The sequence below is a fragment of the Triticum urartu genome, chromosome 1, assembly GCF_003073215.2.
Source record: "Triticum urartu cultivar G1812 chromosome 1, Tu2.1, whole genome shotgun sequence".
In the NCBI taxonomy this organism is placed as follows: domain Eukaryota; kingdom Viridiplantae; phylum Streptophyta; class Magnoliopsida; order Poales; family Poaceae; genus Triticum; species Triticum urartu.
Genome location: NC_053022.1, coordinates 45,647,586 through 45,670,533, shown reverse-complemented (window position 1 = coordinate 45,670,533; position 22,948 = coordinate 45,647,586). Strand labels below are relative to the sequence as shown.

General features: G+C 40.6%; 2 long non-coding RNA genes across 4 annotated transcripts; both read left to right on the top strand.

The window, feature by feature from the left end:
• Positions 1-11,320: 11,320 nt before the first annotated feature.
• On the top strand, positions 11,321-15,627 carry LOC125545902. 2 transcript variants are annotated; one of them, XR_007300349.1, is made up of 5 exons: positions 11,321-11,663; positions 11,745-11,925; positions 11,997-12,101; positions 12,198-12,280; positions 13,639-15,627. It is a non-coding gene; the product is annotated as an uncharacterized LOC125545902 (long non-coding RNA). The 2 variants fall into 2 exon arrangements; XR_007300348.1 differs by having other exon boundaries at positions 11,323-11,925.
• A 4,369-nt stretch (positions 15,628-19,996) lies between these two features.
• Positions 19,997-20,859, top strand: LOC125553164. Of its 2 annotated transcripts, none has more exons than XR_007303997.1 (3): positions 19,997-20,294; positions 20,409-20,532; positions 20,816-20,859. It is a non-coding gene; the product is annotated as an uncharacterized LOC125553164 (long non-coding RNA). The 2 variants fall into 2 exon arrangements; XR_007303969.1 differs by lacking the exon at positions 20,816-20,859 and adding an exon at positions 20,734-20,792.
• Positions 20,860-22,948: the final 2,089 nt, after the last annotated feature.

The following is a 22,948-nucleotide window of genomic DNA, read 5'->3' as shown; positions in this document are numbered from 1 at the left end:
ATCCAACTTGCTTGCTCACGAAGACCTAGGGCATTTTGAGGAAGCCCGTCATTGGAATATACAAGCCAAGTTTTATAATGAAAGATTCCCACTAGTATATGAAAGTGACAACATAGGAGACTCTCTATCATGAAGATCATGGTGCTACTTTGAAGCACAGGTGTGGTAAAAGGATAGTAGCATTGCCCCTTCTCTCTTTTTCTCTCTTTTTTGTTTTCTTGTTTTTATTGGGCCTTCTCTTTTTTATGGCCTCTTTTTTATTTTTCTTTTATTTTTCTTCCGGAGTCTCATCCCGACTTGTGGGGGAATCATAGTCTCTATCATCCTTCCCTCACATGGGACAATGCTCTAATAATGATGACCATCACACTTTTATTTACTTACAACTCAAGAATTACAACTCGATACTTAGAACAAAATATGACTCTATATGAATGCCTCCAGCGGTGTTCCGGGATGTGCAATGAATCAGGAGTGACATGCATGAAAGAATTATGAGAGGTGGCTTTACCACAAATACGATGTCAAGTACATGATCATGCAAAGCAATATGACAATGATGAAGCGTGTCATAATAAACGGAATGGTGGAAAGTTGCATGGCAATATATCTCAGAATGGCTATGGAAATGCCATAATTAGTAGGTATGGTGGCTGTTTTGAGGAATGTATATGGTGGGTGTATGATACCGGTGAAAGGTGCACGGTATTAGAGAGGCTAGCAATGGTGGAAGGGTGAGAGTGTGTATAATCCATGGACTCTACATTAGTCATAAAGAACTCACATATTATTGCAAAAATCTATTAGTTATCGAAATGAAGTATTACGCGCATGCTCCTAGGGGGATAGATTGGTAGGAAAAGACCATCGCTCGTCCCCGACCGCCACTCATAAGGAAGACAATCAAAAAATAAATCATGCTCCGACTTCATCACATAACGGTTCACCATACATGCATGCTACGGGAATCACAAAGTTTAATGCAAGTATCTCTCAAATTCACAACTACTCAACTAGCATGACTATAATATCACCATCTTCATATCTCAAAACAATCATAAGGAATCAAACTTCTCATAGTATTCAATGCACTTTATATGAAAGTTTTTATTATACCCATCTTGGATGCCTATTATATTAGGACTGGTTTCATAACCAAAGCAAATTACCATGCTGTTTAGGACTCTCAAAATAATATAAGTGAAGCATGAGAGTTCATCTATTTCTTCAAAATAAAACCACCACCGTGCTCTAAAAGGATATAAGTGAAGCACTAGAGCAAATGACAAACAACTCTAAAAGATATAAGTGAAGATCAATGAGTAGTCGAATAATTATGCAACTATGTGAAGACTCTCTAACATTTAAGAATTTCAGATCTTGGTCTTTTATTCAAACAGCAAGCAGAACAAAAGAAAATAAAATGACGCTCCAAGCAAAACACATATCATGTGGTGAATAAAAATATAGCTCCAAGTAAGGTTACCGATAGACAAAGACGAAAGAGGGGATGCCTTCCGGGGCATCCCCAAGCTTAGGCTCTTGGTTATCCTTGAATATTATCTTGGGGTTCCTTGGGAATCCCCAAGCTTAGGCTCTTGCCACTCCTTATTCCATAGTCCATTGAATCTTTACCCAAAACTTGAAAAATTCACCACACAAAACTCAACAAAAAACTCGTAAGCTCCGTTAGTATAAGAAAATAAATCACCACTTTTGGTACTGTTGTGAACTCATTCTAAATTCATATTGGTGTCATATCTACTGTATTCCAACTTATCTATGGTTCAATATCTTCGATACTACTCATAGATTCATCAAAATAAGCAAAAAACACAATGAAAATAGAATCTGTCAAAAACAGAACAGTCTGTAGTAATCTGTATCATTCGAATACTTATGTCACTCCAAAATTTCTGAAATAAATTGGTGGACCAGAGGAATTTGTCTATTAATCATCTGCAAAAAGAATCAACCTAAACGCACTCTCCAGTTAAAATGGCAGCTAATCTCGTGAGCGCAAAAGTTTCTGTTTTTTTACCGCAAGATCGCAAAGACTTCACCCAAGTCTTCCCAAAGGTTGTACTTTGCACGAACACTAATTCAAACATAAAACCACATATAAACAGAGTCTAGATGACTTATTTATTATTAAACAGGAACAAAAAGTAAAGAACAAAAATAAAATTGGGTTGCCTCCCAACAAGCGCTATTGTTTAACGCCCCTAGCTAGGCATGATGATTTCAATGATGCTCACATGAAAGATAAGAATTGAAACATAAAGAGAGCATCATGAAGAATATGACTAGCACATTTAAGTCTAATCCACTTCCTATGCATATTATTGCAATTCCTATAAGCATATATTCCTCCCTCATAATAAATTTCAGTAGCATCATGAATTAATTCAACAATATAACCATCACATAAAGCATTCTTTTCATGATCTACAAGCATAGAAAATTTACTATTCTCCACATAAGAAAAATTCTTCTTATTCAGAATAGTGGGAGTATCATAAGAAACTCAAATACTATAAACGTTTTCCACATTAAAAGAGTAATGTTCAGAAAAAGGGTAATAATAATCATGACAAGTTTTATAAATATAATCATCACTACTTTTTATAGCATAAGTGCCATCACAATAATCATCATAAGTAGCAACTTTGTTCTCATCATAATCAATTGAAACCTCTTCCAAAATAGTGGAATCATTACTAAATAAAGTCATAACCTCTCCAAATCCACTTTCATCAATATAACCATCATAAATAGGAGGAAAGCTATCATCATAAAAATTTGCATATCAAAACTTGGGAGGTTAAAAATATCATCTTCATCAAACATAGCATCCCCAAGCTTGGGACAAACATTAATTGCAGCAAATAAATTCTCAAACATGTCATTCTCATCAAACATAGCATCCCCAAGCTTGGGCCTTTGCATATCATAAGCATAATCACTCTCATAATTAATAGTATGGATAGCACCAATAGTATAGTATTATCATCATCACAATGAGTAATAGGAGAAACATCATTTGGGAGGGACACCTTTTTACCTTTACTTCTCTGTCTTTTATTTTTCCTATTCACATTTAATATGGGTTTAATCCTCTTTTTGGAGCTCCTTATTAATGAGATTGGTTGAATAGAAGGCTCCTCCTCGTTACCTGATTCAGCATAAGAAATAATATAGGAGGATACTGGGAAGTCTCTTCTCTTTCATTAGTATTCTCTTCATATTCTAATTGTTTTCTTGACTTTATGTAATTGGCAATATAAGGATGTTCAATGCAATTCACCGCACAATACATATAAATTTCCTCTAGATCAAAATCAAGAACTTTGTCAAGGGAAAATTCTGGAATCACTACAAGAAATATGTCAACTAGTGACCTTCTTTCAGTGACCCTGGAAGAATTGGTCATAGATCTATGACCATTTGAGATCAATTGGTCAAAAGCTATTCGGGGGGCTCCAAACCCTAAACTATATCGACCATTTTGGTCAGAAAGGTCGTAATTTACTTACATGAAATGGTCACAAAGCAGATAGCACTGGTCCGCTGCCTTATTTCTAGCTGATCATGACCAATATAGATGGTTATAACCTTGTAAATTATGGTGGATTGGTATGACTAGGCACCACCTCATCAGTTTTGCCTATGTGTCATGTCCATGTGTGAATTTTTGCCCTACGTAGTGAAGTAACCTATATTTCTGTCATTCCCAAAATTCCCCCAAAAATCTCATAAATTCTTTGGGTCATATCTTCGTCAAATATGTAAAAATCCTTCCTTGCCTAGTTCAAATATAATTCAACAATATTCATTTTCCCATTCTGTTCACATCAGCACTTTACGAAGGAAGTGCTATTTATATACTCTTGATTGCCCTCGAATTTTTTGGGCACTTTTTCCTACCCAAATCATTGCTTCGTGACAAAATTCAGCTCCGTTTGCCCAGCAAATCTTCGTGGGCGAATTTCCAAAGTTTTTGTCCACCTAGAAGCATTGTGAAGGAAGTACCACCTGGGATCCTCCTTTTGAGCTGAAAATTTGTGAAGAGATTCTTCTTATTAGATGATAATCCTCAGCCAAAACTCACGCCCATTGGCCATGTGCATTTCCCGTACCGCTAATCAAACACTTGGCTGCTAATTCATATTTGAGCATAGTTCGGTCTCCTCATGAGAATCTTATGTTGTAATTTTCTTCCTAGCACCTACCTGGGGAGTGCCCAACCCACTAGAGATGCCTAGGCCGCCCAGAATGCATGGCAACGCCACGGTCAAGCGGTGACCACGCGGCGTGCATGCGAGCTTACGCGCTCTAGAGTTGGGGCCCTTGGCCACTGTCCAAACCTCGATGTATCTCCACCAAACCATATAATTCTGATTAAATAGATGCTTATGTAACTAGAAATGATTTTTGGAAAAAATAACGAGCAAAATATAATGCAGCTGCAGTTCAAATTTGACCTGCTTCCTACTGAATCGGCGGGAATTTGTCTTTTTCACCAGAGGTGGATCAAAACTTTTGACACCCAACCATTTTGTCAATTGTGCATTAAATATAGCCTAGTATTTTATAAAATTGATTTGGTCCAATTTTGCAATAAATATATGGTAGGTCCTTCACAAAAAGAAACTCATTTCGGGCACTCGGAAAATGGAAAATGAATTTTCCGTGCAAAGAAAATGAAAACTCCCTTAGACAACATTGTTTGAAATGAATCTTCACGCATGATAGCTCATTTCTAAGAACAATTTTATAAAATATTTTTCGTATTACAAGATTTTTATTTTTTCTGGAAACTTGGTCACATATAATGACACAATGCGAAGGTTTTCCATTTTTTTGATTTTTTTAATTTTTTATGCTCGTTTAAAAATGCAGTCAAAACGGCGTGCTTGACGTTCCTAACTAGTGGTTGAATCTTGGAAAACTTTTGATATTTCTCTGATTAAATAGATACTGATGTACCTAGAAATGATTTTTGAAAAAAATAAAGAGCAAACTATGAGGCAGCTGTAGTTCAAATTTTACCTTCTTCCTACTGAATCGAAGGAAATTTGTCTTTTTCACGAGAGGTGGATCAAATCTTTTGACACCCAACCATTTGGTCAATTATGCATTAAATATGGCCTATTGTTTTATAAAAATTATTTGGTCCAATATTGCAGCAAATATATGGTAGGTCATTCACAAAAAAACTCATTTTGGGCACTTGAAAAATAGAAAATGATTTTTTGTCCAAAGAAAAGGAAACTTCCTTAGGCAACATTGTTTACCATCCCAAGATGCACCCTTGTGCACAATATGAGATCATTTGAACAAACTATGCCATGAATGTGGCCATAAGATTGATCATTTGGCTTGAAAGCCATGCATCTTCACGCATGATAGCTCATTTCTGAGAACACTTTTTAAAAATAATTACCGTATTACAAGTTTATTATTTTTCCTGGTAACTTGGTCACATATAAGGACACAATGCAAAGGTTTTCCAATTTTTTGATTTTCTTTTGAATTTTTATGTCCATTTCAAAATGCGGTCAAAATGGCGGGCATGGCCGTTCCTATCTAGTTTGAATCTTGGAAAACTTTTTGTGTTTCTCTGATTAAATATATATTTTTGTACCTAAAAAGGATTTTTTGGAAAAATAAAGAGCAAGCTATGAGGCAACTGTAGTTCAAATTTGACCCGCTTCCATCTGAATCGGCAGAAATTTGTCTTTTTCATGAGAGGTGGATAAAAGCTTTTGACACCCAACCATTTGGTCAATTGTGCATTAAATATGGCCTAATATTTTAGAAAATTTATTTGGTCCAATTTTGCAACAATTATTTGGTAGGTTATTCACAAAAAATTCTCATTTTGGGCACTCCAAAAATGGGAAATGATTTTTTCGTCCAAAGAAAATGAAAACTTCCTTAGGCAACATTGTTTTCCACTCCAATATGCACCCTTATGCACAATATGAGATTATTTGAGCAGACTATGCCTTGAATGTGGCCATAAGATTGATCATTTGAGCAGACTATGCCATTTGAGCAGACCTTTTTAAGGTATTTACCGTATAGAAGTTTGTTTTTTCCTAGACACTAGATCACATATAATGACACAATGCAAAGGCTTTCCGTTTTTTGATTTGTTTAATTCTTTATGCCAATTTCAAAACACGGTTAAAACCATGGGCATAACCGTTCGTAGCTACGGGTGGAATCTTACAAAACGATCGGAAATGCATAAAAGTTGGTTATCATCATCCATAAAATATGGTATAACTTGAGTGAAAATTTTAGTGGTTCCATTTTGCAAAATATTATTGATAGTTGCTTCATAAACCCCTTTGTTTTTTTTGAAGGGAAAGCCTATCGGTGTTTTATTTCACAGTCAAAAGAGTTACATCATTTATTACATAAGGAAGAATGAAATTGGGTGGATCTCCATCCCAATCAAATGCAGACTGAGTATCATAAGAGTGCTTCGCCAGAAGGTGAGCAACTCGATTGGCTTCCCTAGGGCAGTGGGAGAAAGAAACTCCATCAATCATCTTGGCTCTCGCAAAGCAGTCAGCTAAAGTCTCAGAATAAGGACCATAGATCTCCAGCTCCCCATTACATGCCTGAATGAGCTCCAATGAATCGGACTCACATGTGATATGGGTGCAGCCCAACTTCTCAACTAATTCTAGTCCTTTTAGCAGTGCAAGGGCCTCCGCCGAGGCAATATCAAAGGCCGTATGAAAAGGACTTGCAGATCCTGCTACAGCCTCACCTGCACTATTACGTATGACGACCCCAACTGCACCCGAACCATTTTGGCGGAAAGCTGCATCTGTATTTAATTTATAACATCCTCGGCTTTGCTTTTCCCACGTTATTTCATGTGGTTTACTGGAATGGGAAACAGCTCCAAAATTTGATGTTAGAGCCTGAATCGCAAAGGCCGTCCGGGGGGATCTGCTACAGTTTCGCCCTTCACTGCTTCCCTCCTTTTCCACCATACATACTAACACGCAACGGCTACTGACTCCTGCAATCCTAACATACCCAGGACCGGCGACTTCCTGTTTGGGTTGCAAATAATATGCTCAAGTATTACTGATCCTGACATGTCTGCAATCAGTGCATCATCAATGATATCCAGGAGCCCGAGCGCAGACCAAACCTTCCGTGCATGAGTGCATGTAAATAACAAGTGCCGAATATTCTCCAGACCCGACCGACAAAATAGGGCACTGTGGTGACACGGGTATGTGTCGCGAAGCAAGAATCGCCATGCCTAGAACTGTACCATGCAGAGCCTTCCATATAAACACCTTAATCTTACTTGGAATTTTCAGCTTCCATAAAATGTCCCACACCGGGTTCGGTTCAGCAGAGCCTTGCCCATCTTCTCTTCTAGTTCGTGCGCCGAAGTGATGATCCCATTCAATGTGATAGGCAGAACGGACAAAGAACAAAAAGTTTTTTGTCTTATGCCATGCCACAAAATCTTCCTGTAGATGTGGACTCAATGGGATTGCAAGAATATTGTTCGCATCAATGGGTAAGAAAATATCTCTGATAAGTTCTTCGTCCCAGCTACCATTATGTTGATCAATCAAATCATCAACAGTATGCAAAATACAGTTTCCCCTCCTAGTAAAAACTTTCCTGGAATGACTATTTGGGATCCAATGGTCCTCCCAAATGTTAATTTTTTCTCCTGAGCCAACTCTCCAAATGTGTCCACGCTTAAAAGTTTGTAGTCTTGCAAAAATGCTCTGCCAGGTGTAAGAAGAGCCTTTTTTTGGACCTGCATTCAATAATTTCCCATCAGGATAATATTTTGCTCTCAAGACTTGAGCACAAAGTGAGTCAGGATCATTTAGCAATCTCCATGTCTGTTTTGAGAGCATAGCCATGTTAAACGAAAATAGATCTCGAAATCCCATGCCGCCCAACTTTTTTGGAACACACATTCTCCACCAAGAAAACCAGTGCATCTTCTTTTGATCCTCAGAATCTCCCCACCAAAAGGCAGACATAGCATCATTCATCTCTTTGCATAATTTTTTGGGGATCTTAAAAACAGCCATGGCAAACACTGGAATGGACTGAATTACTGCCTTCAAGAGAATTTCTTTCGCCCCTGTGGAAAGTAGCTTCTCCTTCCATCCCTTCAATCTTTCGATGATCCTTTCAAGCAAATAAACAAAACTATCACTTTTATCCAGCCCCACCATAGAGGGTAGGCCCAGGTACTTTTCAGAAATTGCTTCAGTGTGGATATTAAGTTCAGTACACATCTGGGCTTTTATTTCCACATCAACATTTGGACGGAAAAAAATACTGCATTTGGCTTCACTAATAAGTTGGCCTGAATTAGCACAATAAGCATCAAGCACTGATCTCAACGAGGTTGCATTTATCATATCTGCCTTCATGAGTATAAGGGAATCATCAGCGAATAATAAATGAGATACTGATGGTGCATTTCTGCACACCCGAACACCCTCTATGCCACGAACCTCCTCTTGTTGAGCTAGAGCACTTGAAAGCCCTTCTGCACATAAGAGAAACAAATAAGGTGATAATGGGCCCCCTGACGGAGGCCCCTGCTTGGCACAAACATATCTGTCTCTTGATCATTAAATCTGACTCTGTATTTAACTGAACTGACACAGGCCATCAACAAGTCAATAAAATCACCATGAAAGCCGAGCCTACTCAACATTCTTTCCAAAAAGATCCATTCAACGCGGTCATATGCCTTATGCATATCAAGCTTTACTGCACAATATCCTATCTTGCCCTTCTTCTTGTTTTTTATAGTATGCATACTTTCATAGGCGATGAGAATGTTGTCAGAAATTGATCTCCTAGGTACAAAAGCACTCTGGATAGGAGATATTACTTCATCCAAAATATCCTTTAAACGAAAAGCAATCATTTTAGAGATGATTTTATACAAGACACTGCATAAACTGATAGGCCTATACTGTGATATATTTTCTGGGGAATCCACTTTAGGTATTAGAACTATCACATTATCATTCCAACCATCAGGAACAACTTTATTATTTATTGCGCTCAACACTTCACTTGTAAGTAAATCTCCAAAAATGTGCCAACATTTTTTAAAGAACACGGCATGCAATCCATCCGTACCTGGTGCTTTTGTGTCACCTATAGAGAATAAAGCCTTTTTCACCTCCTCCGCAGAGTATGGTTTCAGAAGCTCATTGTTCATGTTTTCCGTAACACGAGGCATGACATGATTTATGAAAACTGGGTCTGGTTCCTCAATCTCTGTAGAGAATAGACCAGCAAAATAATCTGAAATTAGAGGATTCAAATACGCCGTACCTTCTTGCCAAACACCGTGGGCATTCCTTAGTTTTTTAGTACAGTTTCTCAGACGTCTTGCTGAGGCAAAGTTCTGGAAGTACGTCGTGTTACGGTCTCCAAACTGCAGCCAATTCAGCCTGCTTCGTTGAGCCCAATACATTTCTTCCATCTCTAGTAATTTTTCTATCTCCATCGCTATTCCTTCTGCCTCGCTACATTTTCACTTGACAGTTCTCGCCTCGAGACCTCCTCCATCTCCTTTTTTACACTGCGAAGTTTATTCTTTGTACCTTTAAGGACTGATCTGTCCCAAACGTGCAGGTCCTTGTGGATAGCCGCTAATCTGTCAGCCAGCGAAACATTCCCAGCTGGAGCATGAGACCGATCCCATGCTTGTTGCACAACTTCCAAAAATCTTTTCTCCTTTAGCCATCTTGATTCAAACCTGAGCGGGGCCGGCCCATTATGCTCGTGCACCAGCTCTTCATCCAGAGACATCAGAATAGGCCTATGATCAGACTTGCTATAATTCATATGATGTACAGTAGCATTCGCAAATTTCCTTTGCCACCCATCGTTTGCAAGTGCTCTATCCAATCTTTCTCGGATCATGCCTCGTTGCCAAGTGAATTTATCTCCCACATATCCACAGTCAACAAGATGACAGTCATCAAGAGCATCGCGGAATGCCTTCATATATCTTTCTGGATGAGGTCTCCCCCCTCTTTTTCAAAAGAATATGCAATATCGTTCAGATCTCCCATGATCAACCAAGGCATATCACTAATGCCAGCTAGTTCACGCATCCTCTGCCAGGTGAGATGCTTATCTTCCCAACGTGGTTCACCGTACATACCAGTGAACCTCCACATATTATCCGGATCGTTTCCAACATATACATCAATGAAATTGTTTGTCTTGAACTTCAGAGAGATAGCCGCTTCCTCCTTCCAGTATAGAACCAACCCGCCACTTTTACCATCACTACGGACCACCTCCTTATGATCCATCTTCATTCTCCTCCTCAGACACTCTGCCGGGAATTCATCTAAGTGTGTTTCCGATAGAAAAACTATGTCAGGGCTCCTGCTCGTGTGAACTTCAAGGAGGGCCCTGACCGCCGCGCCTTGCTGCAAGCCACGACAATTCCAACTGAGTATTTTCATTGCATCCGGTCAGCCTCCCTCACGTCGGAGACCGCCACCAATAAAATTTAATCCTTCTAAAACTCACATGATACTCCTCCGACAAAGTCTATTGAGCAGACAAACTGAATAAAAACCCTACCGCAATCGGAACACTACGGAGGGACAGTAAACCGATCACAACACCTTGCAAGGGAAAAGAGATGTACCAGGACAGAAAACCAGCTTCGCGAGACGCGCGCTGGGACATGAACTATGCAGGCTTCCGATCCTCTGAAAAAGCCAGCAAACCGCAAAACCAAGAACCACACTACCTCTTCTCTTCCCCTTCTCTCATCAGGATCAGATCAGGACATCACGCTAGTGGCCAAGAGGGGCCCATGACCCCTGCAGTAGTAAACAGCAGACAGGCGGCGGCACCTGCCGCCGGCGGCCGTGGGCAAAAACCTAGATCGCCTTCAGATCGCCAATCGTTTTTTGGATCGCCGATGATTTTCTGATCGCCCGAAATCGCTACGGGTGGAATCTTACAAAACGATCGGAAATGCATAAAAGTTGGTTATCATCATCCATAAAATATGGTATAACTTGAGTGAAAATTTTAGTGGTTCCATTTTACAAAATATTATTGATAGTTGCTTCATAAACCCCTTTGTTTTTAGCACTTAGAGACTATATTTTAAATTACAGCCGTAGTCTCCAACCAATCAGGATGTCTCCCCCGGATCACCCTACCGTAGGCGATCTGAACCGTCGGATCATCCCGGATCCAACGGCAGACTTGACCCCCTCACCGTCTCACCCAACTAGCCCTAACACAATCCGCAACACTCGTCCTCTCGCCCCCCTCTCTCAGACGCACCCACAGCCGCCGCCCTCTCCCTCCCTCAGATCTCGATCCGCCGCCGCCCCCAAACCCGTAGACGTGGTGCTGTGTTGCCGAGGCCAGGCCGACCTGAGCGCCCTAATCCTAGCGACCGCCGTCGCCTCCTGGATCCTATTCCACGTCGCCTCCGGATACACGGCCGTGTCGCTAGCCGCCGACGTGCTCCTCGCCGGCATCGACTCCGCCTTCCGTCGTGTCGCGCAGGGCCAGCTCGGCTCCGGGCGCGTCTTCGCCTGTCTCGCTGCCGCCGCCCTGCTCGCCAGGCTCGCGCGCGACCTCCCCACATGGTGCTACGCAGGCACAGTGCTCCCTCCCTCCATTCTCTTTGCTCTGTTGTCCTGTCTGAATAATATTGCGCCTTTCTTCAGAATTCAATGACATGTTTGAGTTGGAATGTTGGATCACTTCACCTCCTCTGATGGACTGATTGTTTTTGTGGTCGCACTCCAATCCTGCTGTTGTGGTGGGCGCCGAAAACCCTAGCTGCCGGGGCGCGGCCATGGCGACCGACCGCAGGCGCAGGACTCGGACTCGTACAACGGTGGTATGGTAAGGATCCCAACTCATCTTCTCTCCTTATTCTTTCCCACTCTGACCCTTGCCTCGTCTCGTCTGTGTAGGTAGGCATCATGGAGCGGAGCTTGCTCTATCCGGGACGCCATGGATTTTGTTGCGCGTGAAGCTCTTTCTTCCTCCAGCACAAGAACGTACAAGCAGCATCCAAGGTCCACCCCTCTCTCGATTTCCTCTTCTTCCCTCCCCTTCCCCTCCATTCCATTCCCTGATGCATTTCTCTGATGGATGGGTTGGGTTGGTTGCAGGACGGACCCGGCGGAAAACCCATGGTGCCATCTGCCGGACAAATCAGCGTGCTAATCTGTCGAGCTTTCCTTCTGATTTCACGGTAAATCACAACCTTCCAACTTCAAACTCCTGTAACGTGCACCGGACAGGCTAATTGTAACCTTCGTGGTGCATTTGAGACTATTAGAGAGAGTCCAGCATTTACCATGGTAGGCAGCAGCCATGATCCATGTCAGGATTTTTTTGTAGGAATGCATTGTTGTGTACTTATTGAGAATGATTGCAATGACTATGTTTTTTTCTACATATAGAATAAAATTTTCAGTCACTGGAGAAACTTTATAAAATGTTTTGTGTGCTGTTCACCTACAATTTTGTTTAACTGTTCATTATTAAAATTCAGTGGCTCCTCTTCTTTATACACGTGAATGTGCAGTTCACCTACAATTTTGTGTGCTGTTCACACTGAGAGCTCACAAATGAGTTTTTATCTCTCCAAATAGGCCGCAGAAGTGTGTGCTGATTGTTGTTACAGGCTGAATTTGTCGACGGCCTATCTTTTGTCTAGCGCATTAAAGGCATGTCCTCACTGAGAATTAAAATAGTGAACTGAAGGTTCACGTGCCGTGTGCCGCCAAAGCATACTTCTCACACCATGCCAACCTGTGACTTCACAACATAGTGGCGAGGTACTTTGTATGTACAAAATCTGGCCGTGGTGTTTTTTTCCAGACCAACTAAATATACGCTTTAGTTCAATGACAGGTCTGAAAATGTTCAAGTACTGAACATGAGCCTTTAGTTGTCAGACTAGTATTCCCTTGTCAAATGCTTACTCCATTTTACTAGATTCAGTTATACCTTGCGATTTATTTTACAAAGGTTATACCCTACAGTTTAGCTCTGTGTTACGAGTTATTGACCATCTGTATGTTGATATTGATGTATATGATTGTTCACCTACAGCAAATCTTGCATCAATCAGTATGCTGCTCCTAGACATCAATTAGTATGATGCTCCTACCCCTAGTTCCCTTTTCTGCTCCTATAGCATTGCTCTGTTGGTTTAGAACACTAGCAAAAGGAGTAGTAAAGCTTACTGATGTAGGAGTAGTAAAAGCTTCATGGTTGATCCTGATTACTGACATGGGAGATATATCTTCTTTTGTGTATCAATTACATAGCAGTACTATGTAATGGAACAGTCTATGTACTGTTATTTTTAGGTTAGGTTGAAGTGATTGGGATTATGGGATTCTGGAAGTTTGTAGAGGACGTATAGTAGAGGAACCAGGTGAGCAGTAGTGTTGCATCCTTCTAAGCTTATACTCTGAGATGCTTTGTTTGTTTTCTACATAGATTGCTTGTTGATATCCATGATTTTGTATGCACTACTACCTGATGATCTATACATTTCACATATGGGTCATATGTTTGAAGCTCTACAATGCTTTACAGATATCAACAGGACCTCCTAGTGGGTACCGTGGCCGACCGCAACCACGACTAGGGTACGGAAACGTGGACATCTCCCCGACTTGTCAAAGCTTGACAGCGGCCTTCCCAGATCCCCAGGCCATATCAAGTCATCGCTACCCGTTATTCTTCCCTCCTGTAATTTTGTTGATAGCCTATAGTTTAGTGTTGTGCACCCCTAGCATGAAATTATATGCTCTGGCATTTGTGATTCTGTGAACAACCAGTGATGCTGCTGCTGCACACCATAAATGTTGTGATTCTATGCACAACCAATGATTTTGTGCACTATAAAATTTAGTTCACTTTCTTAATGTGATGCTGCTGTTGTACACCATAAATTACTGAACATTTGTTAACACTCCAAAAATGCAGTATTTTCTACTAGCCTATTAATGTTATCAGTATTTGCTGCTGGAGTATTTAAAATTAACTGAAACTATTCCTTTAATGCTTGCATAAACTTTTTTAAAGATGAATTGGAGTACTCCTTTAATGAAGGTTTTGTGTAGTCTATTGCTTGCATCAGTACTTTTAAAAATAAATGAATCTTTTCATTTAAGTGTACTCTGGACAGCAGTAGTATAGCACTTGCTGCTGCTGTTAAGCTTGCATTAGTACTGGTTGCAGTAGTTTAGTGTAGGACAACAGTAGTATGGGACGTGCTGCTGCTGTTAAGTTTCTCTTTCTCTTCTCTCTTCTCTTCTCTTTGTCTGCTGGAGTAAACTTTTCCAATATACTCCTAGGAGTAAACTTTCTCTGCTGGAGTAGGAATTGCTCTAAGGAGTAGCAGTAGTGATTTGTTTAACAGCAGCAACAACAGCAGTGCATATCAATTTATCATGCTGACAACAGTAGTGCACAACCAATTTGGAACTGATGCATATCAATACAGTAGTGCACAAAGTTCATCAAACATCATGCAAGTTCGATGCACAATGTTAGATGTCTACTGGTTGCTGTATATGGGCAAGATGAATTGAATCATGTTGTTTTCTTTTTGATGGACACACATGCAGATGATTGACACTCATGAACAGCAAGCAACTGTACTAGTTACTACCTAGGTGTTCCAGAGATTGTTGTATTATATATCTTCCTTTTACTACCAAAATTATTGTGCGCTCATACTGTCATCGCATTGCCTGTTTTTCTTGCTGCATACATGTATCTCAAGCATTGTACTTCTGTGTTTGCTTAGGCGGATAACTACTAAGTGATTACAATTAACATGTACTTGTGAATTCTAAGCTTACATTGCTGTCTTGCGATCATGTTCTAATTAATGTGTATAGTCCAAGCACTTGAACTGTCTAAATGCATGCACACAAGTTTAGTTATCTTTTGAAAAATTGTTGGTGCATTTTGTGATGTTAGTGTATGTGCTTTGACTAGTAATGTTAGATCTTGCCTATTGAATGGATGGCCGTGGTAGTAGAATGACATTGTTGTTTTAGGTGCAGTGTGTTGCGGTGAGGTTACAGGACCTGCACTTCATGCATATTCATAGTCTCTGTTTTCTTATATGAATAAAAAAGCATGGTACTAGCTGGATTTGTGTTATCATTCTATAAACAGAACTGTCATTTTTTGAATGGAATATTTATAATATATTGGCTCCATTTGTTCTGATTCTTCTCAGCTTATTCATGTAACAAGGGGCGTGTTGCTGTTCTGTTAGCCCAGTCCTGAATATGGTTGTCTAGTGAATTCGGCATATGATCGCTATCGAAGGAGCTCCATGCTGAAGAAGAAAACACTTGTAGAGCTTATGAAGTATCTAGTTGTTACCTCATAGAGCTTGTAATTGTGATTGCTATACCTGTAGAGCTTGTATCGTTATTCCACTTGTAGAGCTTGTAAAGTTTGTGTTAGAGCTTGTATTACGTGTTATTCGGAGAGCAGGAGCTGCATGAATCTGGATGATCTAATGTGAGGTATTACATGTGTTTTTTGTCAGTGCAATTTGAATACCGCCAATTTGAATACCAATTATTTATTTATTGTTAAATTGAAATATGAATAATATGACCCTGACAGCTGGGACCCATGTGACAAGTGGACCCCTTTTTATATAAAAGAAGAAAAATAAAAACTGTTGAGAAAAAAGGCCTGACCCAAAAATAAAAAGCCTATAATGTTGGGCCTGGCCCATGTGGCTGTCTAGAATTAATAGGGAAAAATATATAAAAGGCTGAATTATTGGGCCCTGCCCATGTAAAACACCGAATTGGACCGGGTTGAATCTTGTCAACGACCTTTTCAATTGGTTGCAATTTTGCCACGTTAGTTTGCCACGTCGGATCTGACGTGGCCTGGATAGAGAGCTAGCGACCAAAACGGAGGGTCATTGGATGAACGGTCTTTTGGTTTGGTCATGGAATTCCACGACCTTCTCACATAGAAGGTTGTTAATTTCAGTTTACGACCGCCATCTTTTGACCTTCTGTTTTTGGTCACAAAAAGGTCGCAAATGAAAAACAATGACCTTTCAGTGACCAATAGTGATGGTCGCAAGTTGACATATTTCTTGTAGTGAATATTCTTAGTTATACATTTCATTTCTTCTAACCCAGAAGCAAACTAAGTTCATTATGATGTGCAAGGGAAATCAAGTCATCATAATTTTTGGAAACGATTCGATCATGAAACAATTTGCATTGGATATTTAAATGACCATGTTCATTGCAAAGTTCACAAGGATGGCTAATAAATTTTTTATTTTCAGCACAAACATCTAGCCTTTCTTGCAACCATTTAGTTTCTAAATACTTATGCCTCTTGCAAAATATATCTTTCCTATTTGGTGTGTACTTGCAAACCCTATGCACTCCACAAAAATTGACATGCTTATAAGAGACATTTTCATCATGACTAGTGCAATCATCATTAGTACTATGGATATTCAAAGAGTTTGTACTAACAACATTGCAATCATGCTCATCATTTAAAGATTTAGTGCCAAACATTTTAATGCATTCTTCTTCTAGCATTTTGGCACAATTATCGGAATCCTTATTTTTATGAAAGATATTAAAAAGAAGAAGCATATGAGGTACCCTCAATTCCTTTTTTTTGTAATTTTTTTATAGACTAAACTAGTGATAAAACAAGAAACCAAAAGATTCGATTACAAGATCTAAAGATATATCTTTAAGCGATAACCTCCCCGGCAACGGCGCCAGAAAAGAGTTTGATGTCTACTATACAACCTTCTTCTTGTAGACGTTGTTGGGCCTCCAAGTGTAGAGGTTTGTAGGACAGTAGCAAATTTCCCTCAAGTGGATGACCTAAGATTTATCAATTCGTGGGAGGCGTAGGATGAAGATGATCTCTCTCAAGCAACCCTGCAAGCAAATAACAAAGAGTCTCTTGTGTCCCCAACACACCCAATATAATGGTAAATTGTATAGGTGCACTAGTTCGGCGAAGAGATGGTGATACAAGTGCAATATGGATAGTAGATAAAGGTTTTTGTAATCAGAAAAATATAAAAACAGCAAGGTAGCAAGTGGTAAAAGTGAGCGTAAACGGTATTGCAATGCTAGGAAACAAGGCCTAGGGTTCATACTTTCACTAGTGCAATTTCTCTCAACAATAATAACATAATTGGATCATAAAACTATCCCTCAACATGCAACAAAGAGTCATTCCAAAGTCACTAATAGGGGAGAACAAACGAAGAGATTATTGTAGGATACGAAACCACCTCAAAGTTATTCTTTCTGGTCAATCTATTCAAAAGTCCGTAGTAAAATAACACGAAGCTATTCTTTCCGTTCAATCTATCCTAAAGTTCGTACTAGAATAACACCTTAAGACACAAATCAACCAAAACCCTAATGTCACCTACATACTCCAATGTCACCTCAAGTATCTGTGGGTATGATTATACGATATGCATCACACAATCTCAGATTAATCTATTCAACCAACACTAAGAACTTCAAAGAGTGCCCCAAAATTTCTACCGGAGAGTCAAGACGAAAACGTGTGCCAACCCCTATGCATAAGTTCACAAGGTCACGGAACTCGCAAGTTGATCACCAAAACATACATCAAGTGGATCACGTGATATCCCAGTGTCACCACAGATAAGCACATGCAAGACATACATCAAGTGTTCTCAAATCCTTAAAGACTCAATCCGATAAGATAACTTCAAAGGGAAAACTCAATTCATCAGAAGAAAGTAGAGGGGGAGAAACATCATAAGATCCAACTACAATAGCAAAGCTCGCGATACAACAGGATCGTTCCGAATCAAGAACACGAGAGAGAGAGAGAGAGAGATCAAATACATAGCTACTGGTACATACCCTCAGCCCCGAGGGTGAACTATTCCCTCCTTGTCATGGAGAGCACCGGGATGATGAAGATGGCCACCGGAGAGGGATTCCCCCCTCCGGCAGAGTGCCGAAAAGGGTCTAGATTGGTTTTCGGTGGCTACAGAGGCGTGCGGCGGCGGAACTCCCGATCTAGGTTTCTTTCTGGAAGTTTGGGTATATATAAGAGGTGTTTGAGTCGAGAACAAGTCAGGGGGGTCCCCGAGGCGGCCATGAGGTAGGGAGGCGCGCCCAGGGGGGTAGGGCGTGCCCCCACCCTCGTGGTGGCCTCGGGACTCTTCTGGCCCATCTCCGGTACTCTGTGGGCTTCTTCTGGTCCAAAAATGATCTCCGTGAAATTTTAAGTTAATTGGAATCCGTTTGGTTTTCCTTTTCTCCGATACTCAAAAACAAGGAAAAAAACAAAAACTGGCACTGGGATCTAGGTTAATAGGTTAGTCCCAAAAATCATATAAAATAACATATAAATTAAACATATAAAGCCCGCTAGAGTACCCGCCATTCTAGAGGCATTTGCGGCGTGCATGCGTTCCGGCCGCACGATCTGCCTCGCTGGCCCGATTTTACAGTGCTGTCAAAAATCCCGCGGTTAGTTTCTTTGAACATTGATCTTTCATACTGCAGCGGATGACGTGTGGGGCTCCTTTCCTCGCGGGCCCGTTTTGTAGTTACATTGAGAAGAAACATCAGGGTCCCGTCCGTTCTATGCGCTGTGGAATCGGGTGAAAACCTAGCTGCAATCCTCTCACATCCTCGATCCCCCAGACCCCATGCCTCGTCTCTCCTCTCCTCCTCACGACTACCGCCACCACCGCGCCCCTTCTCCTCCTCCTCCTCTGCCCAGCGCTGCCTCTCCTCCTCTCCTACTACCGGATCCTCCCGCGTGCCGGCTTCTCCTCAAAGAGAAGGGTCACATCCCGCAGGAGAAGAGGGGCGGCGCGGCGAAATTGAGGAGTAGCGTCGCAGCTAGGTATTGACGGTGGAGGTTGAGGAGCAGGGGAGGCCAGTGGTGGGGCGAAGGAGTAGCGTGGCCGGTGACCAGGGCAAGAAGCAGCGGGACATCGCTCCCATCGCACTGGGGTGGAGCTGCAGGGGAGAAGGGGTGGTCAGCCCTTGTTCATCATGGCCGCCATTGGCTTGCAGGTATGCTCCGGCTAGGTTGTTCTTTCTCTAACTTAGGCTATGGTTGCAACCGTTGGCTGTTATGTTAGGTCTTGATATATTTGCTTTTTTATAGGCTTATAGTTTGAAAAACCATATACAATGATTCCTAATTTCATGCCAATAGCTCATGTGCTGATTACCCGAGGCAACAACACAGTCGTGGAGTACATGTACATCAACGCCGATAGTGCCGGCAGCAACGACACGAGGTGGGCGATTTGACCAGTGCAACATTCTTGTGTGTTCATTTAGACATTCAGGAAAGAATTTGGTCCTTGTCTTTCCATGCACGCCTGTATATTTAGACATTCTTGTGTCTGTGTATGCATACACATAGAAGATATTAAATATGTCTGAAACATGTGAAAGCATGCATATTTTTACTGGGCTCGAAACATATCGGACCTGTGCTGCTCACAATATCTAGGAGGAATTCTAAATGCCCAATTTGATCAATTTTTTAGTTTAATAAAGGTTGTCCCTGATTCTCAGTCTCTTAGGAACAGTATGTTAGTTCAATAAAGGCCATTCCTGTCCTTAGTTTAATAGGTACAATGAGCTTTTCAATTTGTCATTCTCATCTTGCTTAGAGTGATTTTATCTTCGTCTTTATGCACACAACTTTTATGATTTCAGTATTCAGGTGAAGCTTTTGTGGCCAGCAATGAAAACTGCTTAAAGACGAGCCCACCCAGCCACCTGTCATCCAGAACCCTACTCCTCAAGCCATTCTTGTCTCTGCAGGCAGGTGAGCTCTTTCCTCCTCCCTCCTCTCTCTTTTGAATTTATGCTGGTAGATGTGTTTGCTGTGGGTTCTGCTGCTACCAGGCTTGGCTGCTGCTTGGCCTAACTGTACTTGTGCTGCTGCTATGTGCTACTATATGTTGTTGGTTGCCTCCTTGGTTATTTGTGAATCTGAAAACACTTTGTGAGAAGCACAGATTGAAGAGAAGGCTATGAGCCAATGAGAAGAGCTTCATTTTCAGTTTTTTAAGAATTGATGAAGGACGTGTCATATGTTCAGTTGCTAACATTCTCTCTATGGTGTATGCACTTGTTGTTCATTGCATTGGAGGGAGAGGAAAACTCTTTGTGAGAAGCAAGGATTGAAGAGAAGGCTATGAGCCAGTGAGAAAACCTGAACTTTAGTTTTTTATTTAAGAATTGATGAAGGATATGTCATATGTTCAGTTACTTACATATTCTCTATGGTGTATGTACCTGATGTTCATTGCATTCGAGGGAGAGGACAACAAGAGTAAGAAAGTCTTGCGGCGTGAAGGCAGTAGCACCCAGCGCCAAGTCAAGCGCATTGGCCTCGATGGCAAGAGACCAGTACCATCAGGTTCGCTTGACTGCTTGCTAGGTTAGTGGTTCATCTCTTATTCTTCTTCATGTAGGAAATATAAGGTGCGCATATAGAAGAGTCCATACTAGGCAACCTTTTCTTTTTTAGTTTTTGCAATCCATGGCAAAGTGTGTTATATATTTTCATAATTCTTACCACTTACTTATTTTTTTCGGGAGCATAGATTTAAATGCAGTAATGCGTGTTTATAATTTGCAGCCCGACATTGAACAATACCCTTAATAAAGCTACATGGTGGACGCTAATTGTCATATTTTGACCGACAAATCTGTTTGAATAGATTATACAAGATTGATGTGATTATCAGATGATTGCAGTCTACCCTAGGGTGAGTTTATCCTTTTGGTTTATGCAAAAATGCTTATTTGGCTTCATGTGTAACATGATTTTTCAGCATCTAATATTTGTTATGTCCAACAGAGTACACGAGAAAGAAGTGCTACTGCTACATTACTGCTGCTTGCCAAGGGAAAAGAGAGTTCCATTGTAAAATGAGATGCCAGGTATTGAGGGCTAGACTGTACATGGCAAAGATTAATTTGTTATGGTGAAGCCAAAGCTTTAGTGTTTGAGTCATTGGGTGTCATCTTTGTTAACTTATTATTAAGCATATCTACTATGTACTTTGTCCCACATAAATGATTGAGAAAAACTCTGCTTTTTATGACATCATGACTCACTGTCATGTCTAAATATTTGAATCTTATATTGATGTTTCGACCGTGGATGCCAAAACATCACAGTTTGCCTGATAGAGTGAATCCATTATAAAATAAAGCTCCTTCCATCAATTAGATAGCTTTTATGAATTTGATTTTTCTATTTTGAAGATACATATTGGTTATTTGGATGCTTTCATTTAAAGATTTGCATAGATCAATGAGGATTCGTGCGGCAGGGAGGGGACTGGTGATAGGAAACATGGGTCCAAGAAGAAATCAAAGAGCATGGTGAGTTGTTCTCCCTTTTGAAATTTAAAACCTAGACTAGAATCGGTCAATTGTAATGTGGCAATATGATTAGGATAGCATAATATTTTGCTACTACCTTGCTAATAGCTTCGCGAGGTAATTATGTCAGCTATATATGTGATTATTTTTTACTGTAGTGAGATCGCTTATTTTAATTTAGAAAATAGAAACATGAAGTGTGGTTATAATAATCCAATAACAGATGTTCTTAGTAGCATGAACAAGCTCTGTAATGTACCTACCGACTAATAGCACAATCGAATCCTTCCTGAGCTTCGTCTGTCAGTCATGACTTGGCATGCCTGGTTTTACTTTACGAAGAGTAGTATGTGGTGCTCTAATATTCAACCATGTTCTTGAATTGGGAATTATGTTTATAATAGTTGAAGTGCTTGTGTGTTAGTCTGATGTATATAAGTGAAAGAAAATAAAAAACAGATGGAGGAAGGGAACTTCTTGCTTTTCTTTTCCTTTTGTTTCTCTGTTTGATAATTACTCCCTATGATGGGAAGGTTTGAGAATAGAAACGTCCTACTCTTTTATCCCTTTTAGTGTGAACGGCTCGACGGCAAGCGTGGCTATCTGCTCCTCACTCTATTGGTTGTGTCTCTGTCTTCCCCGTGCGTTGCGCCACACGCCTATTTGTGGCTTGCGTGCTGCTCCTGCGTTTATGGTGTGTTGGCTTGATGTGTGTGTGTGTGTGCACTAGCTATGCGAGGATCACTGGCTCACTTCTCTCTCTCTCTGTAGCTTCTTAGGGGGAAAATACTTTTCTCTCGCCTGGATCATGCTTCTAGCATCTTTCTAGGCAGGTAGATGTTTCCAAGATCAAGAGAGAAAAGGTTCTTGCATGTATATACTTTTAGGTGACACATGACCAGAAGTCTTTCCTATGAAAATCATGTGGTCTTGTGACGCTCCGACCCTTTTCTTCAGAAATTTGCCATGTGTTTATGCATGTCTGTGTTGTGATGTGCTCATGTGCATATGAGCATGATTTGTTCTGGTACTTTAGGCATTAGCACACCTATAATACCATTTTCTAATATATGACAGTTGTATATTTATATTGGCTGCGCCTAGCTTTTGGGATATAATTTCGAAGGGTATTCTTCCCATATGATCAGTTCTGCGGCGTGCACTCATTTTTACTACGATGAATGGTGTCTAAGTCTCCCTGTCTCTCTCTCACTCACTCTCTGTGTGTGCCACTCTCTCTGAGATTTGAAGGTAAGTTATTATTTCCTGTTATCAATCATGGGGATGTTACGATTTCTATTTATTTCTGCGATGGCCAATAAAATCTGACAAGAAGTTGTTATCCACCTCCTTCCATGATGGCGAACCTCCAACTATTGTTTCTTTTCCGGTAGGATATGCATTTGATCCAATCCATGCCTTGGCCTCTTTTTGATGTGTGTATTGCTATGTTCTTCTTCCAG